General features: G+C 31.6%; 1 long non-coding RNA gene across 1 annotated transcript in view; it reads left to right on the forward strand.

Annotated features, from left to right (window-relative positions):
- The first annotated feature begins 3,029 nt into the window (after nucleotides 1–3,029).
- LOC129217708 (uncharacterized) overlaps nucleotides 3,030–18,939 on the forward strand; it is an 86,225-nt gene continuing 70,315 nt past the window's right edge. The window contains exons 1-2 of the long non-coding RNA XR_008580246.1: nucleotides 3,030–3,156; nucleotides 10,404–10,498. This is a non-coding gene — a long non-coding RNA (uncharacterized LOC129217708). The remainder of the gene's footprint in view (nucleotides 3,157–10,403; nucleotides 10,499–18,939) is intronic.

An 18,939-nucleotide genomic window follows, 5' to 3' on the forward strand; every position in this document is an offset into this window, starting at 1 on the left:
TACCGCCGATACCATTCCCGAAAAAGCCCCGAATTACCTGCAGCGGTAAAAACAACTCTTTTTTTTCATTCAAGAAGGCCCCATGTCTTTCCCCATACACGTATTCGAGAATAATTTATTTTTTCGATTGAATCACAAACAACTACTGCTACTGCTAAAATTTAGAAACAACTACTTCCACTTTGCGCTTTCGAAAACAAAATTGCACATGTAGCCGCGCAGGGCGGCTGTCAAGAAATTTTAATTAAGGGGTTAGAGGGGCTTGCGACTACGCGGAGCAAGCCCCTCTAACCCCTTAATTAAAATTTCTTGACAGCCGCCCCTGCGCGGCTACATGTGCAGAAAAGAAAGGAAAAAAAAAACAGCTTTTATAGCTTTCGAAAGCACAAACGCGGTTTTCCAGGTGAAGAAGACTTTATGGCGCCATAATAAACTTGCTGTGGCGCCGAAGTAGACTTTATGGCTACAACTTAGACTTGTCGTCGTCGTATTCTAAGCACAGCGTTCTTGACGCCACGTAAGACATCTAGGCTGCAGGAGGTATTTTATTTTTTACATCTGCCTGTTTCTGAACTTGGTGCACTGCAAACATTATTTTTTTCGCATTTCATTGATTCAATTAACCTTGCATGTACTTATGTCTCATGTGCAAAATTTTTCATTTATTCTATCTTTCTTTTAAAAACTGCAATTGAAAAAAAGAAAGTCTCGGTTATAATATCGCGGTCCATGACAGTGTACCTGAGCCTCACTGATATTATCTCTTATAACTTACTTCTACAGTTCTCCGAATACGTGTTTCCCTTTTGAACTAATGCAATTGTGATAATAACGATTTTGTTTTGTTTTTTATACATCTATTGTTCAACTGTATTTTGAAAGCTAGTGTTATAAACTAGATATTAATTTCTCACACTGAACACTGCACATAATCTTAAGCTGCGGTTGGTAAGTAAACTAAATTAATGTTTTTTCGAATTGAATATACGGAATAAAATGTCTTTTAATTCAATATGATCCCATTAACTGCACCTCCAAATGTAATTTGTTATTTTACTTCTCCTGATGGGAGGGGGGGGGGGGGGCAACCGATGTATTTTTCATATATTTATGTAAGGTTGACCCTCGTTCTACGCGGGGGGGGGGGGGGTATCGGTTCTAAATAGTTAAGTTCCATAGAAATGCCTCGTAAATTGACCAAATACTAGTGTTAAAATAGGGGTTTGGTTCTGTAGATATCATAATACTTCATGACTAATTTATAAGTTGGATGCGTACTTATATCGTCTTTTATGCACAATGTGCATGAAAAACACAGAAATTAATTTTGTGTTCTGTTTAAAAAGTAATCTGATCTAAGCATCCATGATCACTAGCGTCATTTAAATGATAGAATCTTCTTTCACTAACAAATCAGAAAGATAATTTCTATTGTCTAGGAATGGCTCAAAATTTTCAATGTGAATGTTTTTGGTTGTGCATCAATGAAGTCAGTATCCTCATTGGTTTTGGGCTCCTTTGTCACCCCCTAAAATCTCTCCTTCCAGTAAGTTCTGAACTGTGTGAGTTTAATAACTTTATTTCTGGAAAGAGCTCTGGAACAAATCTCATAGATTATCTCCAGTGGCCCAAGCTCGATTATTAGCAGGCCAAAATGCAGTTGATTGCTCTGCATCAGTGTAAAACCGAAACTTATCCGCATAAAATAAAATAAAGGTGTCAAATATTAAACCGCGTCTAATGATTGCTTTCAGATTATTCCTAAAGAAAGACAGTATATATTTCAGGTGTTTCCAAATCAGTTGTTAACTAAATATAATTTAATTTGGATATAAATTTCAATCTTTACAAAACAAAAAGGGATTTGTGACAGGAAAAAGTATTTCAAACCCATGATCTGACAACATTATTAAAAGTATTTGTTTATAAAATGGGAAAAAATATGCTGCAAGACTACTTCAATTCATTCAAAAGGATTTGAATTGCTATTTAAAAAAAAATCCAAAGACAGTTGGCAGATAAAGGTCATTTAAAAAAATGGCCAATGGCCAAAAAACTTAGAGGGCCGCCAGTGTTGCCGAGTTTAAGGGAGGGGAATTGGAGATATTTTTAACCAAATTCAGAAAAATAATGAATAAATATATTTTTACATATTTTAAAGGAGAATTATTTAGTATCTATTAACATGCTGTTTGGAAAATTGAGTTTAAAAAAGTTTTTTTTAATTTCTCGCCAAAAAATCAATATGTGAAAAGTCGGCAAGAACCTGCATTTTAGATGTAGTTTTTTAGCCCAATAGCCTCCAAAGCAATGTGGATAAGTTACAATTTAGCAGATAAAATTTTGCACTTTTCAAGAAATTAATCAACCCCCCCCCCCCCCAAAAAAAAGGATTTATGGTGCATTTTATGTTATTTTTTATATTAGTTTTAAATTGACTGCCATATATACATAAAATTGATTTAGATGATCGAAAAAAGATCTGTCAAATGAAGAAAGTTTTTATTTTCCATTATAACAATTTTATTTTGAAAGGGTCCAGTCTCAAGAACCACCCATCTTTCCTACAACTCGGAATACATGCTACTTAAAGAGAATTCATAAATAAAGTGTTTTGTAAAAATTATTTTTAATATTAATGAAATGTAAAAATTGAATTTCAACTGATCTGTTGTTAATATATAGTGTTTTTTCTCCCTCCCCCCCCCCCTTTTTTTGCACAGAGGTTGTTACTTAAATAAAACTCCAAATTGCTGTAAAAGCTGCAATCCTTAAAGGAGGAAAAGTTTATTAACTTTCTATAAAATGTAGGAATATGAGAAAACTATTTAGTCGGATATTATCAATTTTATGTAGATTTAACTTTTTTCAGCTAAAAAAGTTCTTATATATTTAGAAGCAGTTTAATGAACATATAGTTTTTCTTAATCAGCACACAGCAGATTTTATTTCCTAATTCGTTTCTATCAAACTAATTGTAATGCTTTATATCTTAAAATGATTCCATAACTTGTATTTCAGATGAAACAAGCAACTATCCGAGTAACAAACCTGTCTGAAGATGTAAGGGACTCTGACTAACAAGAGCTGTTCCGACCTTTTGGGACAATTGCACGTATTTATCTTGCAAAAGATAAATCAACAGGGCAGTCTAAGGTTACTATATTTTTCTTTTATTGTACTAGTTTTACATTTGGAAACTTTTAAGATTTCGAAAGTAATGTTGATTTATTGGCATTGGATTTATTCATTAAAAATTATTGAATTGTTTTTCATTTCTGGCTACAGCTTGTTTTAGAACTTTTGCTAATTAGTATGCTTCGGAAAGTTACAAACCTTGCATTTCTTCCAAATGAAATTCTCTTTCATGTTAAAACCCAACTAATTTAAGAAACCTGTCCGAGAGGAAATTTAACTAACCAAAGGAGATTAAAAGGGAGGGATCTAAAATTTCAATATAGATTTGGTGAAATTGAATATTTTAGAATTTATCCTGGATAAAATTTTAAAAATCTAGTTTTAAAATCTCTAATCGTTGTAAAGCACTGTTGAAGTTGTGCATAAACTAGACAACTTGCTGAAAAAATACTTGCTCTCTCTGTTACATCCCCTTCTATTGCGAATTTTATATTACCACCAGAAGTTGCCATGCTCGTTTTTGCCCATATTTTTCAAAAAGCTCTTTTTTTTCATTTGATTTCCTTTTTTTTTTTTGCCCCTCCAAATCAAACAATTTTATTTTTGACTAGCCGCCTTCGGCGACCAGCTGGTCCGCCTCTTTACGCCAGGGTTGCCGCCTTTGGCGGCTGCATAGACAATTTAGCGACGGTATTAATAAATGGTTTTCTCTATATATCAATATTATCATCTGCCTTTTTACGCCACTGTTGCCGCCTTCGGCGGCTGCTTAAATAAGTTTCGTGGCGGTATCAATCTATCTATATCTATATCATTATTAATTTAAATGAAATATTTTCTAGATCTATCTCCAGTTCCGTCGTTTGGAATATTTTTAAAGGAGGGGAAGGGGAGACACAAACTGCTTGCACTTCATGCAAATTTTGTCGAAAAATAACAAAAAACACTTCCACTTTTACTTGAAAGCATTGTTTTTTCAAAGTCATGGTGTGTGTGGGGGGGGGGGGCATTGACACCCCGTTGAAGTTCCTTAAATAACGGGCATGTCTCTTTCTTGCTCGACCTCTTTCGACCTCTGCATTTGTCTGTCTGTCTGTCTGTCTGTCTGTCTGTCTGTCTGTCTGTCTGTCTGTCTGTCTGTCTGTCTGTCTGTCTGTCTGTCTATCTATCTATCTATCTATCTATCTATCTATACAATCTATGCGTATCTTCTACCTCTGACAGTAATTAACAATGTTTTCAAATCGCAGCGCCCCCCCCCCCCCAACCCCCGTTGTTGTTCTTTAAATAACGGGGTCTGTCTATCTCTCATTGTACATCGACCTGTAGATTTATCTTTCTCTAGATCCATGGAAATTTACCTCTGATAGTAATTAACAATCTTTTTTCAAAGGAAAAAAATATTAATTCGAGAACAAAATTAAAAAAAAAAAATTTTTTTTTGTACACTCAATGTATATCTATCTACCTATTCGATCCATCTCTAAATTTTCTCATCTATCTCTATTTATATTGATCTAACCTCCAGTCTTATTCCCTAACAAAAAGAAAATCATGCAAAAGAAAAGCGCTTACTTATTTATTAAAATGCACAAAAAATTGATGTCTTTGTGGTACCCGGAGTTTGCCAAAGTATAAAAATCATTGTTTTTAGTGAAATTCAAAAAAAAAAAAACTTTTATTCACATTATAGAACAAATTAATGTACCATTCCGCTAAAAGAAAAAGAGCTGAATTATATTACACAACAATGTATCAACTGAAACCAAAGAAAAATAATTCATGAAACAAAAAATGCATTCAGTTTTTAATATTAATAATCAAAGATATTTATGATCAAAATCTTAGCTTTCGCAATGACGAAGTCACAGCATGGCCAACTTCAGAACATCGCTAATAAAAAAACACAAGAACTTAAAAGCACAGCTTGACATAATGCAAAGAAAATTCGTTCCTCCAATTACAATTTAGCGATTAAGATTCGATGCCTCACATCGAATCGAAATCCAAGTAGTGACGTCAGAGGCATAAAAGATTGAAGAACGCTTTTTTTCGAACGATGCGTCGAGAGACATAATGTGTTCAGCATTAAAAAAATTGTTTAAAAAAAACTAATGCATATTTTTAAGAACGTTTTTCTTCTGAAGAGGGCGAAATGTTTTTAATATTAACAACTTAAATTTTAGAAATGGGGCTTTCATACTTCTAGCATGATGATATTAGAAAAAGTAAAACCCGGGAAAAAATGCAAATTAAAGGTTTTTCAAGAATTCGTAAAAAATACAAAGATTGCTCTATCTTCAAATTTTTTTCATTCATCATATTTAAAATTAAATTTCCTACACTATAGTGCAAAAAATATTTGTGTGGTGCGATTGGTTCGTGGACTGTGAGGTAAAAAGTACTAAAAAGTGCAAAAAAAGCACATAAAACATTAAATAACTTTTTTTCTAATTAAAATATCAAAAATCGAAGCCCGTGGTGCACAACTTCAGCAAAAACTACACCTGTATACCAAATTTTATCTTTCTAGGCCTTACCGTTTTCCCGGGATGCGCGCCACCCACCCACCCACACACACACACACACACACACACAAACATCTTATTTTATTATATGTATAGATTGACCATAAACCTGCTATTTTTCACCTTATAAATCGAAGGTGAATGTTTCGGTATTCAGCTGAAATATACTCTACTACCGGTACCAGCACAGATCTTCCCATAGTAGAAAATTAAATGGTCATTTGGTTCGCTTGTATATTTACAAATAATGGATGATGAATTTCTCGCCAATTTGCTATCAGAGGTCGAAATTAGCATCAGCTACTTAGGTGCCATTGGCAACCAATATTTTTTTCTTAGGTGCCGTTATGCTTTACTTGATTGCAATTTCCAAATGCGTTCAATAACATGCTGAAATTTATACTAAACTATAATATGTATGAAAACAAGCTGATATATATGTACAATGCATTAAAATAATGCATTTTGGAATCACCTGCTAAGTTTATACAAGTACCATAATTACTATTAACTTAATTTAGTGACATAAAACCAAAAAAAAAAAAAACAAATTCTAGATTTTAAAAGTATTAAAAATATTGACAAGATGCAAAAGGATTGCAATCTTGAACACGATACGCAATTTTCCACAAAGTGCAAGTTTAGTGTTGGAATGATTTCGAAAATAAATTTATTCATTAAAAAGAAAAACAATTGCAGAAAATAAGTTAATCTGAGTGTCATGCGACTAATTGTCAAAATATTAATATATTTACTTACAAGATGCAAAAGGATTGAAAGGTCCAAAACAAGAATAAATTTCTCACAAAGCACGTGCTCATTGTCCGCATGTTTTGAAAAAATAATATATTATAAATTAAAATAAAAAAGAAAATAAGCTAACCTAAAGGTAGCATATGTAAAAATAACTTCTAGATTTTAAAAGTATTAAAACATTGACAAGATGCAAAAGGATTGCAATCTCGAACACGATACACAATTTTCCACAAAGTAAAAGTTTAGTGTTGGAATGATTTCGAAAATAAATTTATTCATCAAAAAGAAAAACAAATGCAGAAAACAAGTTAATCTGAAGTGGCATGTGTCCAATTGCCAAATAATATTAATATATTTACAAGATTCAAAAGGATTGAAAGGTCAAAAGCGAAAATAAACTTCCGGCAAAGCACGTGTTCATTGTCCACATGTATTGAAAAAATAATATGTTATAAATTAAAATAAAAAAGAAAAAAAGCTAACCTAATCGTAGCATATGTAAAAATAATTTCTATATTTTAAAAGTATTATAATATCGGCAAGATGCAAAAGGATTGCAATATCAAACACCGGAACTATTATTCCGAGAAGAACGTGTTCAATATTGTAAATTGCATTTATGATGTGTTTTGAAAAACAATTAAGCGCAATTTAATAAATATCTTTAAAAATAATAATAGAAATAAAAAAAAAACAAATGAACCGCCTGCACTAATCAACAAGAAAACTACTTATTGTTTCGAATCTTGCAGTAGGACAACCAGCGATGAATCCAGTATCTTCTTTTTTTCCAAAATCTTTACAGATTTTACATACCATCAGGTCTTCACCCTTTCTTTCCAACCACGGAAACTGCTTTTGCCACTTGATGAAAGTTGCAGCGTTGACACTTTTCCGTGTACATTTAGAAGTCGCATCTACTTCGTCATTATTTTTTTCTATTTCGACTTCATCGGCAATCCTTGGCCGTTTATTTCCGCTAGTATTTAGTGGCGTAAAATATGACTTTAAATTACGTTTACTCATATTTTCAACAAATAAAAAATGATGGTAGCGATGATTTTAAAAAACAGAAAGAAAAAAAGATGAGCGAAATCCTGTGGGAAAAAAAGGAATCCTCGTGGGGATTTCCTTCCAGGAAATTTTCCGCGATCGCAACGCATGCAGATGTTTTTGGAGACAAATCTTCCGAAAGTGAAAGCTTAGTAGGGGGGAAAGCTAGGCGTCACAGTGACAACTACGTTTCAAATCGCGGTCGTAAAAATGAAATTTACAGTTGCAAAATACGACTAACGACCGCTAATTTCAAGCACTGTTTGCTATGTTAATTTCCTTGTCCATGGCCGCATATGGTAGTTTTCTCCTCTATGTTATGGTGATTGGTTCGTCCATGTTATAATAATTTGCTCTTTAAAATGACCTTAAAATTTGAATAGAAAAAGAAAATCAAATTTTTGAAAAATTCCTTTGATTCAGTTTTTGCAAACAAGTGCAAGGTTCTATTTATTATTATTATTTTTATGAAAGTAGTAAAAACTCACCCCTGCCCCTCCCTTCACTTTTTGTACATTAAAACTTTGTGATAGTGGTGGCCACTAAGTTTTTTAGATCTGGATTATTTTGCTTTAATGACGAAATATTTCTAAATCAAATATATATTTTACTGGGTGTCCTTGAAAGTCATGGGAAATCATGGATTTCAACTATGATCGAATTTGGTGCTGAAAAGTCAGGATTTTCAGGAAAAAAAAATGCGCCAAAAGTATCATATCAAGAGATTTTTCTGAAAAAAAAAAACATACAGTATACATTTAAATTTTTCATTTGCATAGATTTAAATTTTTTACCTTACCACTTTTTTCCAAAAAAGAAAAGGAAATTCACAATCATTTCTTTTTCACAAAAATAAAAAAAGTTCACAAAAAATATTTTGCTTTTTCACATAACGGGGACTTAAAAAATGAAACCTGGATTGTCCCCTGATATTACTGTGTGACATGCTGACATGTGACTTTGATTTCTGCATATCACATGTTTCAACAACTTATAAAAGTTTTAGTTTGGCTTTTACTGCATTGTCAAGTGATACATAATTAGAACAGAACTTTTATTCATGAATTTCATTCTAGAGCACAGCTTGCCCATCGCAGTATCGGATCAGGCAAAAATCTTTCATTAAAAATTAGATTACTGATACAACTATTTTAAGAAATATTTGTGTTCATCTACAAAAAATTTCGTCCATTTTTTAATTTTTAAAGAAGTATGCCTTAATATGCGATTTAGTACAAATTACAGTTTTATGCTCTTTTTCTGTTTGTAAAATTGATTTTGTATGTATTTTTAGAGTTATTTATGCGTATGTATTGCACTTATGTCAAGTAGTGTTATTACATGTTTTTAATCGAATAGTAGTGTTGCATTTTGAAAAAAAATGTCATGCTGCATAAAATTTCCTGTATATCCTCTTTTTTTTTTCAAAATGTTCCTATATTATTTTGAAAAATTCCTATACTGTTTGCAAAAAATTCCTTTATTTTCCATCGAATTCCTGTATTTTTTTCAGAAAATTCCTATATTTTCCTATATTTTTGTTGGCAAATGTCACTTCTATCCCTGGTCTAATCTTAAACCGCATATACTGCATATAATTGAAACCAGGATTGGCAAGTTTCTGCCGAGACGGTTAAAACCACTGGTAGAAACCGGTTAAAACCGACATGGCAAAAACCTCTTTCTGCCACATTTGCAACATAAACTGGATAAAACTCACAAAATGACAAAAAATAATTATTGACATACAATAGAAAATACATTTTGCCATGAAAAAAATTAATTGTTAACCAAAGTACAATTTAATTACAATATTACCACAATTAAAAATCAAATGTTAAATTTTTTGGACCCTGCTGTTGCCTCTTTGAAAAGGTGGTTTAAAAAATCTAAATAGTTTCTCGATTAATATTCTTGTAATGGTAATGGAAGAACTAGCAGGCAATGCGTCAAGGAACAAGACAAATGTATACATACATATTTTTTTAAACTGGTCCACCATGTAGTAACTAGGGGGTAGTGGTAAATATTAGACTGGAAAAAATAAATTTCAAGAAATGGGGGCAATTTCTTTTGCAAAGCTATGACATTAGGTACAAAATCTAGGTTAATATTGGCAAGTAAAATTCTGGCACATTCTTCTTGAAGCGCATAATTATTTTAATCACAAGCAATTAAGATGGAGCATATAAGTGAGCAAATTACAATCAGTAATGCCTGTTTAATTCTGAATGTCACTCCTCTTTTCTGAGCACCCATATGATGTTTCGTCCTTTCTTAGATTTAAATCCAAACATTACAAGCATCTGCAATTGATAAGTTTCCTTTCTGAACTAAATTAAGGAAACTAGCATTGCATGTTATTTTTTACAATGAGGAAATGAATTTTTTAGTTTACTTAAACAAATATCACTTAGTAATTTTAAGTTTTTGCCTGTTTCTGCCAATTTTTTCCGGTTATAACCAGTTCTTCTGCCACTGGCAAGGCAAAAAACTAGTTTCTCCGGGTAGAAAGCCAACCCCCGCGTAAAATAAACCCCATTTAAAGCGTGGATCTGTTGTATTTTATTTATTTATTTATTGGTGGTACATGTAGATAGTCTGTCCCGTACCTCCCTAATTTTTTGAAAAAAAATTTTTTTTGAATTATTTTACATCATATGCCCATTGTTGGATATTCATTTTTTTTTTATTTACTTTGCAATTTGCACATCATTGAAATTAATTAATTAATTTCTATTATATATATATTAAAATGTTTTTTCTCTTGATACTTAATTTTTTTTTTACAAAAAATTGTTTAGAAGTTGTAGTTTAAATTATTAGAAAGATATATTATTCAAATGACCACAATTTACCGCTGATACATGCAATGAACAGAAATTGAAATATATGGCATTTATTTAATTCTTATTTATGTATTTACAGGGTCTCCGCACACTGGGAAAGTATTGGATTTTGACGAAGTAAGAAGTAGTTTTCAGTGTTAAAGACATTAGCTGCAGTTTAGGACCATCCAAAGTGTAAGAATTTTGTCAGATGTTTGAAATGATTCAGAGTTTTTGTGTACATAGTTCCTTTAATCATTTTACTTTCAGCAAAGTTATTGTTTTATTATTTGTATTTGTTGTCTCGTTAAAATGTATATAATTGTTCATTATTAAACTTTTTAAAAACAAAAAAAAAGGCTTCTTTTTAAGCCAAAGAAGACAAACTGTTTTTAATTAAAAAAACGGCCAGCATGGCTTTTTTTTAGTAAAATCCAGCTTTTTTTGCAGTTATGCATTTCTGTTTTAAGTGTGAGTGTTTAGGGGTCTGGCCAGAGGAAATTTGGGCCGGATTAGACCCAAGGGGCTTTTTTGAAAAAAAAAAAAACCATTATTTAGCCCACTTTAGGGTTTTTAAAATTTTTCTGAGAAGTTTTTAAAATAATTAATTAATTAATTTAAATTCTTTCACAATTTAAACTTTTTTATTTCTTTTTCACCACAGACAATGGACATAAAAAATGAATTTTGAAATTTAATAATATTTATTAACTCTTTTGACGGCATTAAAAAAGTACTCCAAAGATTTAAAATAAATATATTTAACTTTTATCTTTAACTGGTCAATAAATAACTCAAATTATCTTGACTAAGTCCTGTCACGTCTGATTTTCTCAATATTTGTAGATTGTACAGAGGAAGCTACTCTAGCTCAAGAACTTTCATGTGAATTATTTTCTGCAAACCAACACGTCAGAAATCTCGAATAAACAAGGTATAATTTTTAGAAACAGGTTTTACAAATGGTTGGACAGAAAACAGAATATGATGTACAGTATTTTCATTATCTTAGGAAAACTTTTAATATTTCTTACTCTGTCTGTACACAGAAATAGAAAAACAGGCAACATAAAATTAAAAGAAATGTCTTGATTAAGCTGGATTCAGTAAAAAGGGATTTAAACTACTTGAGGTTCTACAGTAGTTATGCATAACAAAATAAAATACAAAGAAATACAAAAAAAAAATGTAGTAGTTAAAAACGAACAATAGATTTTATCACACAAGAAGTAACTTTGCCTTAACTGTTGGGTAATCATGGAAACTAAAAAATCTGAAACTTCATTGTTCTTGGGTTTTGTCATCTTTTCTTCAGAAAACGCTGAATTTTCCAACTTTTTTTACCCGAAGACAATTTTTGTGCTTTTTCCATATACTTATGCTACAAGTACCTACCCCACATTTTCTCTAAAAAAAAAAAAACAAAAAAAAACACATTTCTTTTTAAAAACCCAGCTTTAGTTGGGTTTTTTTGGGGGGTTTTATTTAAAAAATACCCTGGACCCATGGCTTTTTTTTTTTTTTTTTTGAACCTGGGGTTTTTGCCAATCCTCATTCCTTTGGAGAAAAACCAGATTTTCCTGCAGTTAAATACATAAAGGTGATTGTTTTTTTTGGGGGGGGGGGAGGTTCTTTGTATTTGATGGACTATAGCATTTACAGCCCTGAAACTTGTCAAAGTTTGAACATACCTTGGGGGGGGGGCACCATGAAGCCTTAATTTAAAAGTTATTAATTAAAATATAAGTTTAAATTTCATTTATTTCCCTTAATTAACATTTTATGTCGTTGAAAAGGGTTTTTGTTTCTGAAGAAGGTGTTTGTTTGATTTCTGTCAATCAATTAGAACAGTAGATATTAGCGATAATTGAAGCTAAACTTCATGATAAATTTCAAATTGACTTTACTGTAGTGTTGTCCTCTTCTTCTGCAGATGGCGTGTTCAGATAGATCAACCGAGCATAGCTAGATAATGTAAACGCATGCAGGGGCGGATTTACTGTCTGTTCAAATTGGTGTGGCAGTTGAAAACCGTAAAAACCATATTCCTCCCCTCAAACCCATCATGTAAGGGGGAGGGCAGGGAATCAGTTGCTCCTCCCCTTTATCCTGTATTTTTCAATACTAATTGCCCCCTCACGAATTTATCACATCCTTGAAGTGTTAAATCTCTCCTTTGGGGGCTATCACCTGCAGGATTGGAAACCACTGTTCTAAGTCATAGCAAAATGTATTATCATACCAGTATAGTGTAATCCATGGAAGAAAAAAGGTTGGAAAAACACATATAGAAATATGAAAATTATGAATGTTCAAAAAAGGGGGGGGGGGGGGGGAGTGGCGAGCTTAGGTTGAAATCAAAAAGTGGGTAATGCTGTCCATCTTTGACTACACTAATTGTCTAAACTTAATTTGAAGCAAATTTGTGGAATGTACTTGAGTGAAATTAGCATGAAGCGATATGTAGTTATTCCTTCAATTTTATATTATTGCTTTTATGAAATGACTGTCATGGAGGGGGCGGTCACCCCCACCCAGGGACGGATTTGAAAGTGTGGAGGCCGCCCCCCCCCCCCCCTCCAATCAGGGTTCGGAAAGATGATCATATTTTTGAAAATATCCAATACTTTGATATATATCCGAATATTTTGATATATATGTATATATCCAATATTTTTGATCAGCACTTTAAGTGTAAATACATCCTGAAGTTACAGCTATTTTTTTTTTTTAAATATTATTATTTATATTACAGGTTTTTTTTAAATATTATTATTTATATTACAGGGGTAGAAGTAATCCTATATATCCTATATTTCCTATATTTTCAAAATAGCATCAAAATCATCCTATATTTCCTATATTTTTCAAAAATGTCTTATATTTCCTATATTCCCGTTTTGTACCATATATATCTTTTAAAAAGAACTGTATATAAACTTTCTGACATCGGATTTTTCACTGAAAGTACAAGCCCAAACGAATTTCAAATTAAAAAACTCAACTGACTAAATTCTGCAACCGGCATCTTCTCTCATTAGCTACAGCAATGTGACGTCACTCTATAGTGGGTGGAGTTTCGAGAACTAATGCTGGTTTTAGTATAGTATGGTATAGTTGGTTTTAGAATTTTGCATTTGGGGGGGGGGGGCAGCAGCCATTTGTTTTCTTTTCCATCATAGTTTTCGTTGGTATATTTTTGTGTTCAGTGTATTTTCTGATCGGAATGTTCTAATTTTCTTTTTGTGGAATTTTGGGATCGTGGAATGGTTAGTTCCTTATAATGTTAAAACGTAGTTTGTTGTAATAAGTGGGAATTATAATGGCGAAATCGCATCGCTTAACAACATTTTGTGCGGAGTTGTTGAACTAGGAGGACATTAATTCTACAAATTTTGGTGTATGGGTGTATGGGGGGACACTAAAGGAAAAGATGATTTTACCACTTTTTGCCATTTTTGCAACTGTTCAGTGCCCATAAGCAATAGTGGATTTTCGCAATTGAGGCAGCATGCCAAAACATTCAAGCATAAAGAAAACTATGAAAAACGTCAGAAGGATCCTTCTCAAGCTCTGTTTGTTCTTAATACAAGTGGCAAAGGGTTCAGTTTAGATATAAAATCTAAGAGCAGTGGAATTAGTACTTGGGTCATGAGTGAGGAAGAAAAAATAAAAATTATCTTTGTTCAAATTTTGGTTAGTTATTTAGTCTGTAAAGTACACTTTTTTCAAAAATTATTCTTTCAACTACAGGAAAGTCATTACAGATGTAAGGTATTTTGTTTCTAATTTTTTTAAACAAATTCATTGATAAGAATAACTGAATAATATATGATATGTATTATTTCTTTTTTCATAGCAAAATTATTCATATAATGTGTCCTATATTTGTCCTATATGTGACAAGTTGGTCACTTCTACCCCTGATATTATTATAATTTATAGGAGAGAAAAAATTTGCTAACCCGTGAAAATTAGGATATTTTATAAAAATTTTATTGTGGGAGCCCCTTTATTGTGGAAGCCCCAGGGCAGTAGCCCCGCCTGCCCTCCTTTAAATCCAGCCCTGCCCCCCCCCCCACCTCCCTAGTAAATCTGCCACTGGACGCATGCCATGCATGGATACCTTTGCTGCTGTGCAGATACATTTGTTGCAAATCTTTATCTCTCTCGCTCAAAATTTTTAAATTAATATCGATATCAAAACCATGGTTATCTTGAAATAGGGTGGCGACAGATCAGGGAGATCAGGGAAAAGTCAGGGAACTTTATTAATCAGGGAAATATCAGGGAATTTTGAAAAAAAATAACAAAAAATCAGGAAAAATTGATTTTATGAAGAAAAAAATTTTTTTTTGCTTTACAAAATTAAATACTCTAATTCCCTACGCATTTTCCGCCAATTATCTGTTCAAAAAAGTAAAATTAATGAGGTGCGATTATACACTGCCGCATATTTGTGCATCTTTTTTCCTCAACGTCAAAGTATTGAATGTTACTTATTAACCACAGGATGAACTTATTAAGATTGCTTCTGTATCTGTTAGGTTGTTTATTTTACCTAGCTTGAAATTTCCTTTTACACTTTCAATGCTACGTAAAATAAACAACCATACAGGCAAAGAGGAAGCCTTCATTAATGCCTTAGCTTGTTGCCTTTATTCCATTGTCTCGAAGTAATTAAGTAATCAGGATTTCAAGAAGAAATCTTTGGTGGTTTTTGAATTAATACTATAAAAGCTTAAAAGTTATTACTTCTTTGGGTTTTTAATTTAATTGCTAAAATAGAACTTTCAATTAAAAAAACTTTGTTTTTTGCCGTTATACTATTTGTTGTCGCCGCAGATTATAAAGGTTTTCTTTTCTTCAGACTTAAGTAATATTTTAATTTTATAACCAAGTTGTATTCTTTTATATATTTTGATATTAATTAATTGCTTTTTTTTTTCTTGCATTCAAAGTTGTTTGTTACAAAAGCAATCTAAGATTTTTTTTCGTTACATACTGAAATCATTTGAAATAGAGTTAACTTGTGAACTTAAGTAAATATTTTTATTTTTTTATTGTTAAAATGCTGTATTCATTCATTAAAACCTATATTCTTGATTAGAGAAAAGCTCCCTATGAATGGATGTCAAATGGTTTCATCTATTTTGCATAAATATGTCAATTAGTTAGATAAGAATAACTACATTACTTCTATTCTTTCAATATTACTTGTTATTCTTGCAACAATTATTATACTGTTTGAAAACTTAGTTCAAAATAATTTCAATTACTTTTAGTTCTATCATAAATACACATATGTTTTTAAGAGTAATTTTAATAGTTTCTTAAATTTCTTATGCTAAGTGGTTTCTGAAAGTAAAGTTTTTTTTTTTTTTTTTTGAATTTTCTATTATCTTTCCATGTATAAAAATTTTATATACTGTTTTGTTGGTTTTTCTTTCCTTCCAAAAACATTGTCTTTTTTTTATAACCATTTTATTAAAAAAGTAGCATCTTTTTGAAATATATCTTTAGTTCAACAACTTTACACAACTTAAAACGTTTAAAATACTGCATTTTATACAAACATACTATGGATTTCAAGTAGAGCAAAGAAAGGAAACCATTATCATTGGTAACGTAAATCAGGGAAATTTGGTGAACTTAATCAGGGAAATCAGGGAAAAGTCAGGGAACTTTTTTTCACAGTTCCTGTCGCCACCCTGTGAAAATCTGTAGATAAATTAATGAAATTAATCTCTTGCTCTGATGGATACATGATTGAAAGCACAATACTTATTGCATCACTGATAATTTTACCAACTTACTGTATATATTTTTAAATACTTGCAGATAATTTTTAGTTGTGTGCGCAGATACTTCATATTATTCTTATTATGCAACCGAGGGATTCTTGATTATGTTATTGCACTTTTTAACAGAATGAAATATAGACTTTTTCTTCTTTCTTTTGTCGGATGACGATTTTCGAAGGCCTGGCGTGATTTTTTTTTCTGTCTTTTTCCCAAATGATACCTTTTTGCACATTTTCTTTACTTTTTTTTAAAAAACATTTTGGAGAAATTTTTCATTGTTGTTTACAGATATTTTACTGTTATTACTTTTGGTTAAATTCTTTGTGCATGTGTTAATTGATTTCCTTTTTCATGTGAAAGTTGCTTGGTGATACACAATGGAGTTGTAAAAATATTGTACATTTGAAAGCTACTGCTAATGTAGTTTTGATGTACTTTTTATTTGTTTGGCAAAATATTTTAAATTGTATTTAGATATTTTAAAGGGTGTTACCACATTTTGTTTAGAAATGATTATTGATCATTTGGCATATGAAGGGGGTGGAGAGGGAGAGATATTTTTTTAATAATATATTTTCTATATAGAGGTTTTTTCCCTCCTCCTCCTCCTCTCTCAAGCAATAGCTTTTCTATTGTCTTTTTATGCTGGTACAGGATTTCCTTTTTTTCCTAGATGTATCATGAATTTTTTTAATTGCATAATTTTTCTGCTTTTTTTAAACACTTTCATAGAAAGATTGATCACTTATCGACCGGAGCTTGCTTCCCTCTCTAATTGGTTGTGTTACTGCAGTGCGGTCCCTTGGCGAGTTTGCAATAAAAGAGTTGTGGGATTATTTTCAATTAGCTACTTTTAATGTAATTTGATGCCCATTTTATTTATTTGGCAAAACATTTTTAATTGCAAAAAAAAAAAATCATCTGCTTCACTCGCTGGGTTCTGGTATTGTGGGCACTTTAGGAAATGAACAATACAGTGGAGCAGCGTTTCTTAAATTGTGTTCTCAGGGGTTCCATGATGTTTTCTTTTCACACTTTTCAAATTTGTTCTTTAAAAAATCCATAAAACCAAAGCTTCTTCTCTTCAAAATTAAAAATTAATTTAATTTTACTTTCGTATACTAAGGTGAGAGGTATTATCCATTAGGGTTAGTTACTATAGGAATAATTTTATTTGTTGCCTTCAATAAAACAAATTTTAGACTATCAAAAAAAGCCCAAAATTGTGCTTTCAAGATTTCAATTTCTTAATTTTTCCTAGATCAATCCCAAAACACCTCCTTCTCACCTAATGTCTCCAAAGATAGCCTAAAAATGCGTTTTAAAAACTTCTATTTCAAAAATTTTTCCGGAAGAAGCTTTTTTTCGTCTAATATCAAAAAAGATATTTTAAAAGTGATTGCAATGTTGAAAATATTTTGGGAGTGCACACTAAACCCCTTTTCTTACAACATTACCAGATATTGCTGCCTAAAGTTACGATTTTTTCACGTCAGTTTCATATACTCTGCTCTTGATACTAGTCACTCTCCCTGTATCCATGGCAACAGTTGAAAGAACGATTTCAATATTTAACGAGTGTGGACCTATTTAAGGAGCCGTACCTACTGATCAAAGACATCTAAATGTTTTAACTCTGTCTGACGTGTCAACACGCCTGACGTCAACACATAGTAACATCCAAGTCCACAATTTATAAATAACTAAAACATTTTTGAATGAAAATTAAAGACATTTTAATTCTTAAGGTTCGAAAACTTTTTTGTGTAAATTTCAGTGAATTATTAATACTATCGTAGGTAAGTATTTCTTTTCCTAATTGAAAAAAATATTTAAATCATATAACTCATTCATAAACTCTGAGGTTATTTGCCCTTTTCAAAAATTCTCAGAGGTACAAATAGGAGCGTATTGGTATTTTGCAATAACAAATACAGCCGATTCCGTTTAATAGGACTACATTGGGACAGGGCCATTTTGGTCCTAATAACCGGCTGGTCCTATTTAGCGAACAGGACCTGTAAAGCTTGACCGAATATGCTAGAAGCAAAATAAAAAAAATGCCCTAAAGATTATTGTAAGCCCCATATGTATGGAGAGCATACAAGGAAGAAAAAATTTTTCCAATGAAAAATAAATTAAAGTGAGTAAACGTTTTACCCTCGTTCAACAGCGTGTTCAGATCAATACGGTTTCAGATACATTCCTTCCAGTCAGTATAGATTCAATTCAATAACCAGAAGTAACTAACAAAGTGAGAAAAAATATAAGTGAGAAAAAATACTAATCGGTCATTAAAAATTCCAATGAAATGTAAATTAGGTATTTTATGACCAAATTTTTTTCAAGTTTAAACATTTTTTAACATGCAAACTGAATTTGATGAAATTTGAAATTTCAGTGATATTTTGATCACTGCAGGAACCGCCATACAATGGAAATTTCGTTAACCATTTTTTTTCCTGTAAATACTGCTGAATTTAATTGAAAGTTTCAAGGAACCATTATTATTACTTTTTATTGCACTTACTTTAAAGTCCGTTAACATACCTGAAACTCGCTTCAAGCGAGCGATTTTCAATATTTTTTTCCAATTTGTTCCCTTGGTCCGATTAAACGGATTTTTGGTCCCAATAGGAGAATAATATTAGGCTTGTGTAATGGAATTTGTTTTGGTTCTTTAAGATTTAGTTTGAATAAGGGGCTGGTCTGATTAACCGGTGGTCCGATTAAGTGGATTCCACTGTAATAACTAGCAGTTACCAATAATTAGCATGATCGTTAATGAAGTCTATTTAATTAGCAATTTAATAAAAAGTAGTTTGTGTGGTA

This window comes from Uloborus diversus, chromosome 2 (genome assembly GCF_026930045.1).
Source record: "Uloborus diversus isolate 005 chromosome 2, Udiv.v.3.1, whole genome shotgun sequence".
Classification (NCBI taxonomy): domain Eukaryota; kingdom Metazoa; phylum Arthropoda; class Arachnida; order Araneae; family Uloboridae; genus Uloborus; species Uloborus diversus.